This window comes from Polypterus senegalus, unplaced genomic scaffold, assembly GCF_016835505.1.
Source record: "Polypterus senegalus isolate Bchr_013 unplaced genomic scaffold, ASM1683550v1 scaffold_2498, whole genome shotgun sequence".
Classification (NCBI taxonomy): Eukaryota; Metazoa; Chordata; class Cladistia; order Polypteriformes; family Polypteridae; genus Polypterus; species Polypterus senegalus.
Window position 1 is genome coordinate 42,892 of NW_024382713.1, and position 12,078 is coordinate 54,969.

At 40.0% G+C, this 12,078-nt stretch overlaps 1 protein-coding gene across 1 annotated transcript in view; it reads right to left on the reverse strand.

Moving 5' to 3' along the window:
* Positions 1–10,684, reverse strand: part of LOC120521172 (zinc finger protein 354C-like) — a gene marked incomplete at its 3' end in the record, with an annotated part of 43,940 nt that extends 33,256 nt beyond the window's left edge. The window contains exon 1 of the mRNA XM_039742980.1: positions 10,566–10,684. The remainder of the gene's footprint in view (positions 1–10,565) is intronic.
* Between the last annotated feature and the right edge of the window lie 1,394 nt (positions 10,685–12,078).

Here is a 12,078-nt window from a genome sequence, read left to right on the forward strand (position 1 = left end):
AACATTAAAACAAAGACCACCGCTGCATACAGTCCCTGAGGTAATGGACTACCTGAGAGACACAATCAGTCACTCACAGAAATTATACAGAAAGTGATAAAGAATATTGGATGTGACTGGTTAGTGCCAGACTAGCGCCACGGGGCACTACTGGTAAAGAATACCATGCACAATATTTATGGGTACAGCTCGTTTCAGCCGGTGTTTGGCCGAAATCCAAATCTTCCTAGTGCTCTCGTGGACAGAACACCCGCCCTAGAAGGCACCACTAGGGGTGTGTCAGTGGAGCACATATTCTAGCGCTGGACACTCTAAGAAGAGCATTTACTGAATACGAGTGTTCAGACCGAATACGCAGAGCACTCCAGAGACAGGTTAATTCAGAAAATGATAAATCTGAGACAAAGTGGACGACAAAAGAGTGGACTGTGCAGAATGGAAGGGACCTGCAGATGTCACTGGACAGGGTGGATTTGTGAAATGTGTCAGATGTGGAGGTGCTCTTAGAAGGGCCCACCATTCTAGACTACGTAAAGGTGACAATCGACATACCACCAGCAGTGAGAGAGATGAAGAGAGAGATTAATCCAGCACTACGTCAGATAATGAAGACACTGGAGATGAGAAGGAGACTCTAAACTCTTCAGTCTCGGTAGAAGATGTTGAAGTTGAGTAAACTCACGAGTTAAGACTAAGTCATTGTGCTTGTCTAAAAAAGGGGCAAACTGAGACATGTGGACAGAGATGGTGGCATACAGATAAAGTATTAGATTGGGCTGGCAAAGCAGAAATTGGTATAATTTACAGTTTACTGATCCTGACAGCACTGCTGACACAGAAGGGTCTGTCGGCACATCAAGTGTGGATAATCTGCAAGTTGAACAAGAAACTAACGAACTGCGACTATGGGAATTGTGTGTGGAAATACGGAGATATCAGCTGAGTCAGCAAAACAGGAAGAGATAAGCAGGTGGGAAAGAAATGGAGCATCTGAAGAGGTGGAAAACCACAAGATGGATATGTCCTTTAAAAAGAGACTTCAGCAGGAATCGTATCTAAAGACCACCTAGTGGCACGAGGGTCTGAGGGACAAGATAGGAGTGGGCTCAACAGGGATTCACCAACATGGGAATCATAATCTGCTCACCAAGGTCTCTGAGGCGGCACTGCCACTTTAAACAATGAGGACAGACAGTTGAGTTCCAGCCCATAATAGTAGAGTTGCGGCTCAGCAGCTTTCACACATTTTTTATGGCTTCATATGGTCCGACACAAACAGCCCAAATAGCTTGCGTTCTGTTCTTCATTTAACACGGCCATCTCTAGTATGCTAAAGAAAAAGTACATAGAAATACTGAAAGTAGTTACAAAGGATAAAATATATTAAATAAAACAATACTGTTTCAAATATCACAAAAATGTACTCGTAATGCGATGCCAGCTGTACATTTTACTGTATCCTTCCAGCAGCACTAGCTTGTGTAATCTTTGTATTTTTTATTTCCCATTAACACTAGAATTGCCAGAGCCTACGAAAAAAATCGTAAATCCGTCCCACCTTAAATCACTTCTTAAAACCATTCTCACCTCTCCGCCAGCGTCTTTTATCATCTAAATGTGCTGATAAAAGAAAAGCTGCAAGTAGCCAGCCAGGACTGCCTCCGTGGTAACTCTTGGTAGCGAGAACCAATCGGATCGCTCTCCGCTACCAAGATTCTACCAAGAATTGAAAGCACGGGCCAAACGCGGCCCGTATCGGCTACCAAGAATTGACCAATCGCGACCTGTTTCTCCTACCAAGAATTGACCATTCACAGCCCGTTTCGGCTACCAAGAATTGACGAATCACGACTACCAAAACTCGGAGAGGGCGGGCCAACCTCGTCAGTTAATGTATTCTGCAAAAGCTTGTTTGAGTCGGCACACAGACAAAGAGTTGCTTTTTGAACTAAATAAAAACAAGAGGCTGGTATGCTCTTTTTTTTTTTTTAATAATTAACACTAAATTATGTTCATAAAGCAGACCTACACCTTTAATACTCAGAGGAGTCTAATCATGCTGTAGAATAGCGCCTAAACATATAAGTGGTGTGTATGCTTGTTTACTAGAACACATATAGTTATTTTGCACTAAGTATATAAACATTTCTGTAATGGAAGGATTTTTCTAAAGAGAGGGGGGGATCAAGAGAGCAGATGGGCGTTGGTCGCTTCAGCGCGAAACCCAGCTGCATTACTAATGTTTTGGGAGAAACAGCCGGGAATGTTCTAAAGATACAGCCAAGGTTATGCTGACTTGTTTTTCACTTCGAGGGGCTTCACTACGCAATTCTTATTTTGTGTGCCTTTTGGTACCAGACGCCGTCTCCGTCAGGATAAAGGGGCATGCTGACTTGTTTTTCACTTCGAGGGGCTTTACTGTACACAGCTCTTATTTTTGTGTGCCTTTTGGTACCAGGTGTCGTCTCCATCAGGACCAAGTGCAAAACAACACCCCGCCTGTGGAAAGGTGTGTGTGCTGAAACTAATCACTTCTGTATACACTGCTTGCACGTAAGCCGCTTTGGGCAAGGACGCTCAATTAGTATATAAGGGAAGGTTTCGCCCTCAGTTTCTTTGGAGGCTCAACCGTGGGGACTGCGCGCACCGCCCGGTATTTGAAAGGCACATGAGTTGGTCCTCTGACAAGACTGACAAGTGGGCCCCCTCAGTCTACTGGTCTAGGATGATGGCTCTGGGTCTTTTTATATGTCTGTAAGTATTGTTTTGTTTTGTATGTCTGCATTATATGTGTTTGATTATTATAATTGATTAAGTAAATAAAATAGAAGTATTGGACCTCTTCTCTCTGATTCTTTGCCTACTTATGTTCTAATCCCTTGAACCATTTTCCCAAATCAAAACATTTTGGCGACGAGGATGGGATTTTGGGGAATCTGGTAAAATATTGAACTATTAAGTGAGGCAAAGGAAATCAGAGATGTTTAAGAAGAAGGATAAAGACCCTGGGGAAGCTCCTTTACCTCTTCCCGGCTGGGAGGAAACAGTATGAGAAGACTGCGCCAGAGAATTGAGATGTGGGGGGGGGATCAGCACAATATTGGCAGAATTTGAATCCCCCCAACACCAGTGAATGTACGAGCTGCGCTTAAGAAATGTCAAGTGTCTGCAAAGAAACCCATAACGGGCTTGCAGACGCGGGGGTGGGTTTTGCTAACTGCAGTTAAGAGTCTGGACGGCTTGGTAGATGAAAAAGAAAGGGAGATTAATAAAACGCAAATGGACTTGGTGGGTGCGTTAGGACGGGCCTCGATGGCCGAATCCCAGGTAGCTGTATTATTGCCGCGGGTACAGCGGGCCGAGGGGATGACTGAAAAGGTAGCCTTATGCATAGCCAAGGTGAATGCGAAAAAGATGATTATAAAGAAGTTAGATGAGGAGGCAAGTGAGATAAATACCTGGCTAAACATTTGCGAGCAGCTAGCAGTACACGTAGCAATGTATAAAGAGAATACCACACAGATTAAGCAACGATCGCTCAGTGTTAAAGTGTGTGCTTTGATTTCGGGGTCTTTTGACCCTGAGAAACAGGAGATAAATGCAGGAGAACTTAGTTTGTCACAGATCGCTGCACTCTCATATCTGCTTGCTGATAAGAGAGCCGCTTTTGTTGAAAGGCAAGGACACGCAGCTCTTATGCTGCACGCCGGAGCGCAGTTTATAGCAGAGCAGATTGCAGCGGAGACAGGAGGCAGACACTCAAGTATGCTGGCGAGTGGCTTGCAGCAAGCCAAAGTGAATGCGAAAAAGGAAAATTAAGCGATAGAAAAATGAGTATAAAATTATCAAGAAAGCATAATTAACGTAAATATAGACAATTAGAAGAAGTGCGAGCATTTGGTAAATTAGGAAAGTACTATAATAAGAATTCGGATAATTAAAATGTGAAGTTTTGAAAGGGTTAACTTGATTCAAAGAGTTGTGCTTCATGTTACTCCCTGTTAAAAACAATTTGAGTCGTTTTTACAGTCTGATAAGTAAAGCAGCCTTCAGAAAAATGTAGGAGGATAGCACCAAAAAGAATAACAAGCGTTGAGAAGAATATCATGCGCGAAAAAGAAAAAGTGCACTGTATTTAACTTCAAAGGTACCTGGCGCTCGCTAATGTCTGTGTATGTGAATATGTCTGTGCTGAACTTATTCAATGTGTGTGCCTGTATACTATGTGTATGCCTGAGCATTAATTGTTCTCTGTGTGTGTGTAAATATGTTTGTGCTAAAAATGTGTGAGCGTGCCTGTTACTTGTTCTGTGGGTGCGTGCGTGTGTTTGGGAGTAAGAAAGCAAAAACATGGAGACTTCTGGGTAATGTAGTTCGATTAGGATTTGCTGAAGCTGCCGTGTGCATATAAACTTCCAGAGCTCTGAGTAAATATGAGTTAAAATAAATAATAAGTGATAATAAGTAACAAAACTGAGGTAAAGTTGAATGTGTTAAAACAATGGTTTGGGTGATTTTGTGTATGTTATATAGTGTATTAGAGGGATCCCTATGTGTGTATGTTAAATAGGTTTCAGTGTGCTTAAAAGAATGTGTAAAAATATGTGGTGTTTGCAAGAATTAAATAATTGATATTATTATGTGTAGGAATGTGAATGCAAATGTTGAAATTAAAAGAGCTCTTATTTCTAAATTAAAAAAAAATATGAACAGGTGGTGTAAAAAGGTCTCCGGATTAAGCATATTATATGAGCACCCCTTTTATTTGAGTACTGGCCAGACTCTGATAAAAGGGAGGATTTGAATTAAAATGAGTAAATTTCGATTGAAGGAGACATTCTTTTAGCAAAATGAAGCAGGTTATTGGTAACACTCCTTTCAAAGCCTATGTTGATTAGTGCTGCTTAGAAAACAAAATTTACTGTATATTGGAGAGGCAGAGCACAAGGAAAGCTGCTATAATGTGAGGGTTACTTGTATGTGGTAATGAAGGTAAGTGTAAGTGACAATATGGTGTGCATTTGTTTAGTGATGGTCAAATGCGACAATGGGTATGAAGAATGGCATGTGGCAGTATAAAAACAGCCAATGCCAAACTGTAAGTGAAAGAAAGGGAATAAGGAGGGTTAACTAAGAGGAAAACAGACTGTACTCTTTGGAGTCAACATTCTGAAAAACGTGTAATAAAACATCTGGAAGATAACAATGAAAGAATGTGCAAGATCAACTGTCTTTGACAGAAGGTTATGGGGAAAAGAAAATCAGTGTATATAATTGAAGTAGATTTGAAGTATTTTCTTAGTTTACCTGATAAACAAGTGGGTTCTTCATTCTAAATATGGGTAGAAATGTGCAAATTTCTTAGAGGGCTTTATAGTAAATAAATAAAAACACATTTTACATTATAGGACATTCTGATATATTGATTTCTTTCCTCATTTCCTTTGTGTGTAATATTGACATGTTTGTGTGAAATACAGTGGAATACTGGGATCGCAACAAAACTAATGGAAGGCTCACTTTTATACATGTATAGAAACTTTAAAAATGAACACCTTGTGTAAAAAGAAAAATGTTTTTAGGACTTTGCATAACTGAACAATGGTTTGTGATTAGATACATGGGGGAAGAAATGTGGAGCCTGACTTTTTTGTTATTTAATGTCACCAAGGAAAAGATTAAGAATTTACCCGTCTAGATTGTGGATTTCTTTCTTGACTCTGCTTGATATGTTATGTTTAATTTTGTTTAAATTTTACATTTTGAAACCAGTTTAAATCTTGGAACAAATGCAGATAATTTGAATATTATGTCAATGTTATTGGGGCCAATTTTTGTAATGATTTATTATTGAGTACTTTTCCTTTTGCAATACATTGATTGACTTTATTTTAATAATGGCTTGGGACATGTTTTTTAATTGAGTGGAAATTGCAACGCAGCCAAACTGGAAACAGCTATAAAGGAGGACTTGAACTTTGTGCTTATCAATCTAAATTTTACTCTGACTGTTTAAAGACAAATTGACTTGGACAAGCACAGACTGGATTGAAAAGACTGTTTGTTTTACTGTTAGCAATATTTTTAATAGGGTACTCCAACGAAACAGACCTGACATCTTATGACATATTGTTTTTTGGATCCATAAGTAGCTACCAATGAAGAATTAATATGCTGACTATTTAAATGAGCATTTTTAAGTCTTTACATCTGCAGGTGAAAGCTGTTTTTTCCTAGTGCATCATAGAGGACAGCATTTGAAGTTGAACCAGAGATTGAGCTGTGATAAAGGTCTGCAGATAAACTAATTATCTGACTCCAAGGAGAACCCAGCCATACCAAAGAGGGAATCAGGCCATCGATCAGCTGACTACTGGACAACGCACCTTGATTCCAGTTCCAGGCATCATGGATACCTGCTGCCAAGAGCTCAACTATGCTGGTGATGTTTGAGCCCAAAAGATCATCATGGATTCTGAATCATAGATGACATCTGCCTACTTGGGTCCTTTTTACCTGGGATATTGGACCCCAACGCCTGCTTTGGTCCTTATTAGTGAAGAAAATCTGTCACACTTTTACTCTGCAGGGCTCAATGTTCTTGCTGGAGCCTGCTTTGACTGTCCACTTGTTTAACAAATAGCAACATCTTTGAAATTAAAAGTATTTGAACTGTAAAGTATGAAAGATATAGAAGGGAAAGCTAATTATTTGTAGACAAAGCAGAATATAGGGATTCCTAAATAATATTAATGGGAATACTATATAATTTGTATTTTTACATTTAATTAATTGAAAAGAATAATAGTAAGCATATGGGATTACACACATGACTAGTATTTTGGGGATAAGGGACACATACTATAGGTCAGAACATCCATAACTTCTAGAATAGGATAAAACAGTTTAGGCTAGCATGTTGATGGCGATACAGGTCAAATGATTAACATCATGGCTTGATGAGTATATATGTTATGGAAATCAGTGAAATGAAGTAATAATTTGGCCCATAGGAGATGGAGTGTCTTATACATACAGTGGTGAATGTGAGGTCTGTGAATTAAAAAACCCAGATGAAGTCTGAAGATCTCTGAAGATATGAATCCTTAATAAGAAGCTTGGGTATAACCCTTGAAATTGAAATGAATGTGACCTCAAAAATGACCCGGTGATTTGCATTTTGGAAGGTAGTGCTGACATCTTCCGAAGGGAGGATTGACACCTACTGTCCACAAAATGGCTGCATTAATGTGATAAAGGTGGCTTAAGATTGAGACCACAGCTGGGTGTACATTTGGGCAATTTTATGAATGAGTGTGTTAAGATGTGAGCATGGTGAGGTGTGTAAGGACTTTATCTCTGATTATCATTGTGCACAGCGGTGGCAACCTAAAACTGAGAACTTTTGAGTTATTTAAGATAAATATTTATGCCATCTGTATCACCACCAACAATATTGTTTATAGTTCTGATTTTAGATGAACACAAAATTAGGTACATTAAATAGTTATTTCGCCATATTTAGGAATTGGGACATATATTATGTGCTTAGTGTAAATCCATCTTAGAAAGGAAAGGTAAAACCAATATAATTAGTATTAGCTTTATTTGAACCTGGGAGTAGAGTAGATATATATATATATATATATATATATCTCTATATATATATATATATATATATATATATATATATATATATATATATATATATATTTGAATGGTATGTTGTTGCTTATTACCAGTTTCCTAATTAGTTATTACTAGAGTTGCTGTCAAACAGGTGTGCATCCAATTTCTTGAACCATGGACATCTTCAGTTAAAGATTTTTATTCTTTTCTTGATGACAATGTGGATGATGAAATACCAAATCAGAACCAAGTGCAAAACAACACTGCGTCCCGTGGAAAGGTGTGTGTGCTGAATCTAATCACTTCTGTATACACTGCTTACACGTAAGCCGCTTTGGGCAAGGACGCTCAATTAGTATATAAGGGAAGGTTTCACCCTCAGTTTCTTTGGAGGCTCAACCGTGGGGACAGCGCACCGCCGGTATTTGAAAGGCAATATGGGTTGGTCCTCTGACAAGACTGACAAGCGGGCCCCCTCAGTCTAATGGTCTAGGATGATGGCTCTGGGTATTTTTATATGTCTTTTTATAAGTATTGTTTTGTTTTGTATGTCTGCATTATATGTGTTTGATTATTATAGTTGATTAAGTAAATAAAATAGAAGTATTGGACCTCTTCTCTCTGATTCTTTGCCTACTTATGTTCTAATCCCTTGAACCATTTTCCCAAATCAAAACAATTTCCCTTTGCAATATTTCCAAATATTTATTTTTACTTACTTCAAGCATGTTGGTTTGTGCAGATATATTTACCTGCACATTTCTTTAATGATTTTTTAAGCATTCTTGGTTAAGTTTATTACATTTATTATTAATGCATTTATTAAATATTTGTGCCACACGTGTAAACAGATATAATAATCTATACATATAATAAACATTGAATTGTATATGTAAGTGCCAATCATAGAAAATTAAAGTTGAGTTAAACTCATATTAATGTTTGCTTAATTTGATTAGACATTTGCCATCTCCACATCACTGCATTCAGTTTTTATTCACAATTTGTTTAGTGTCCCAACTTTTTTGGAATCCGGTTTGTATTATATATAAGGCTGTGCACTATTATTTATTCATTCTTATTGCGCTCTCATTTTTATTGTCTCTCTCTTGATTATCTGTGCAGCCGTCTCAGACCATAGTAAAGACGCTGTATAAGGAAGTGAAATGCATTATTATTTGTTATAATTATTTCAATAGAGTGGGCAGGCAGTTTGTTTAAGTGTGATTTTTAAACATGCTTGTTGTCCGTGGATTCAAAGCACCGTTCGTTGAATAGAAAGCTTTTTGTTTTCCTCCATACGACAATGTGCCTTGAGCGGGATTCGAACTCCGGGCCCTGCAATAATTTCTGGTAGATCGTCTATCAAGAATTGCAGCTGTACCTCGACTAAAGCGCGATATCCTCGGCGCAATAGACTCAGCTGCCGACTGAGAATCAAAAGGTCGCGAATTCCATCCTGCACCACTCCGTTTTGAGAAGTAAACTGCTCTTAGTCTTACTATTTTAAAATAAAATGTTTTGGGTTTTTTTTAGTCAGTTTTATTATCTCGGCCGCGTTCACGAGCCCAAACACACCCCACCCCCGCATCTAACACTGCTGTTTTCACGTGGACGCGCTGTAACAGAGGTAAACTCAGCCCCCTTCTACATCGGAGCAAGAATGCACATACCATTGCTTGCATACTAAAGTGTCAGCAGGCACTTTTCGTGGCATTACACACATTTTTGCGCATGCCCTCTGCACACTCTTTGTGACTTTAGGCTTTAGGAAGTAAATAAATAAATATATTTATTAATAAAAGCGCAATTGCTGTGTTAGATTTGTAGCTTTTGTGAAAGCATTTGTGTGATACTTCAGGCTTCATACATTATATAGTTTATGCCTACATTTGGTCATCTACTAGTAGAATATAAAAAACGTTTCTGTTTTAACAATGTGTTTACACAGATTACTGTAGAAACGGAACAGACACGGAATGCGTGTGTTCCAAACAACGATCTATTATTTCCACACTAATACTCCACTTCACTCTCAGAAAATCAATCAAGGCATGAGCTGGGAGAAATCTGTGCACATTCTAAGTCGGTGGGGGATGGAATAGCCGGCATCTTGCAGCCTGATTTTATCAGCACGTTTAGATGACAAAAGACGCTGGTGGAGAGCTGTGAACGATTTTAAGAAGCGATTTAACGTGGGACGGATTTACGAGCTTTTTCGTAGGCTCTGGTAATTCTAGTTTTAAACCAATCAAAGTCTCCCGGATACAGTGAAACCGAACGAGCATCTTTCCTAACAAGAGTATAAAAAAACAAAAAAAATCTCAATTCTAATAGGTCTCAGTATGAGTCAACCTGATAGAAATTAAACCTGCACGCACCCTGTAAAGTTATATTGCTCGACGCCACTTCAGTAAAAGTTTGCCGAGGATGGCTGTAGAGGAAAAATCACTAAACAATACGCAGAGCTCGAGAAAAATCCGAAATGAACGACGGGGCAGTGCGGGAGCGAGCGAAAGAAGAAGCGCGAGCCCGACGGACAGCACAGTTCGGAGCATGCGCGAAATCAAAAGGCGAAACGGCGAGGAGAAGTGCACGAGAGCGAAGAGAGCATAAACAATTCTGATTTAACGCGCATCCACCAAGTCAGATGTAGAATTACATTTCACGGGACACCGAACGGAAAATAAATTAACGTAGCACCAGCTAGAAGTACGCGAGCCCGACCATCCACAATAAACTCCCGGAGGTGCATGCGACTTGCTGTGCCGCCTCCGCCTCCACGTTGCGCTCAATTCACAACACTTAAAAGCGAATCACGTGGCATCAGGCACCTCCTCAAAGTTAAAACCGCTCAGCATGTCGCGATCTTCGTCACTGCTGGAATTCCCACCCGTACGCGATACCCACGTTCGACTTTGTCTCACCTTCCGCACCTTTGCTTGATCTTATGGTCCTGAAGAAATCGGAGCGCGAGGGTCTCATAAATGCAAACTAGTGATGTGCTGCTGGATACTGAGATGTCGAGCTTTCGAAACGCCGCTCTAAGGATTGTTTGAAATGCGCAAGTCACGTGATTTTTGAGGTACGCTAGCGTCATGACGTCATTGAGATCCGCGCAGTGAGCAGCCGATTGGTCAGCCCCTCCTCTTCTGAACGACTTTGGCTCAATGCATGAAAGAAGTTGGCCAGGAGGCGTGACCACGGGGTGGACTGGGGGGGCTGGTGGGGCCAAGTCGTGACCACCCTGCGAAATGCTCCGTCTGTCCAATGAAAATTCTGGAGAAGAATAACATTCAATAACATACGTGTCATTCTACTTTTATTTTCTGGCTGGTAACACTAAAGTCTATGCATAGGTGGCTTATTTAAAAGTTGACATCTTCAACCTCTGTCCCTCCGCAAGCTGCAGGCTCCACGGTGGAGCCCAGCACCGCTGCTAGCAGCACAGCGCACCCACGTGTCGGGAACTGAAACTCCAAAAGATGTAGATAAGCCTACACAATCCTCCAGCTGTGCGCCCGTGTCGGGTACTCCAAACCTCTGCCTTCAACAAAATATACAGTCTGGTCTGCCTGACTTAAATATGGATAGCCCAGCCCATTTTAATTAATTATCCCAAACGACACTCATATTATCCCGAAAGACACTCATATGTTTTAGTGTAAGCTGGTATCAGTCTCGACCATGGCTTGAATATTTTGTTGTCCGTGATGCCAGCTTTTGCTTTGCCTGCCGCAAATTTAGTGTTTCCAATTCGGACCACGAGAACATATTCACCAAACACGGTTACACTAATTGGAAAAAAGCTCTGGAAAAAGATGGTGGCTGCATCCACAAACACGCGTCTAGTATCCCGCACGTCAAGCCATGTCTGCATGGCAAGAGTATCGGCGTCGGGCAGAGACGGGTGAAAGCATAGTTCAACTACTAGGTCCAACCCAGATAGAAAAGAATAGATATTATGTGAAAAGCATTGGGGAGGCCGTTCAGTTCCTTGCAGTCAATGAACTGGCTCTGCGTGGTCACAATAACGAAGGTGGGGAGGAGGGACTTTTCCTAAAGTTCTTTGATTTCACAATCAAAAAAGATGACAAACTTGCAGAAATTGTAAAATACATGCCAGACAACGCAAAATACACATCCAATGTAATTCGAAATGAAATAATTGAGACTCTTGCCAAAATGGTGGTCAAAGATTTGACTGCATAAAGAATCATAGTGCGTATGAGAACATGAGAGAAACCATTAAGAAGGATATCAGAGAGGCTAAAAGACAGTTGGAGAGGAATAGAGCAGATAAGGCGAAAGACGACCCTAAGAGATTCTTTCAGTATTTTAGTAGTAAAAGAACAGTTAAGGAGGAGGTCGAGTTCATCAGGAATAGTAAAGGGGAATTAAAAGATACAGACAATGAAATAGCAGATGCCCTAAACTTACATTTTTTCT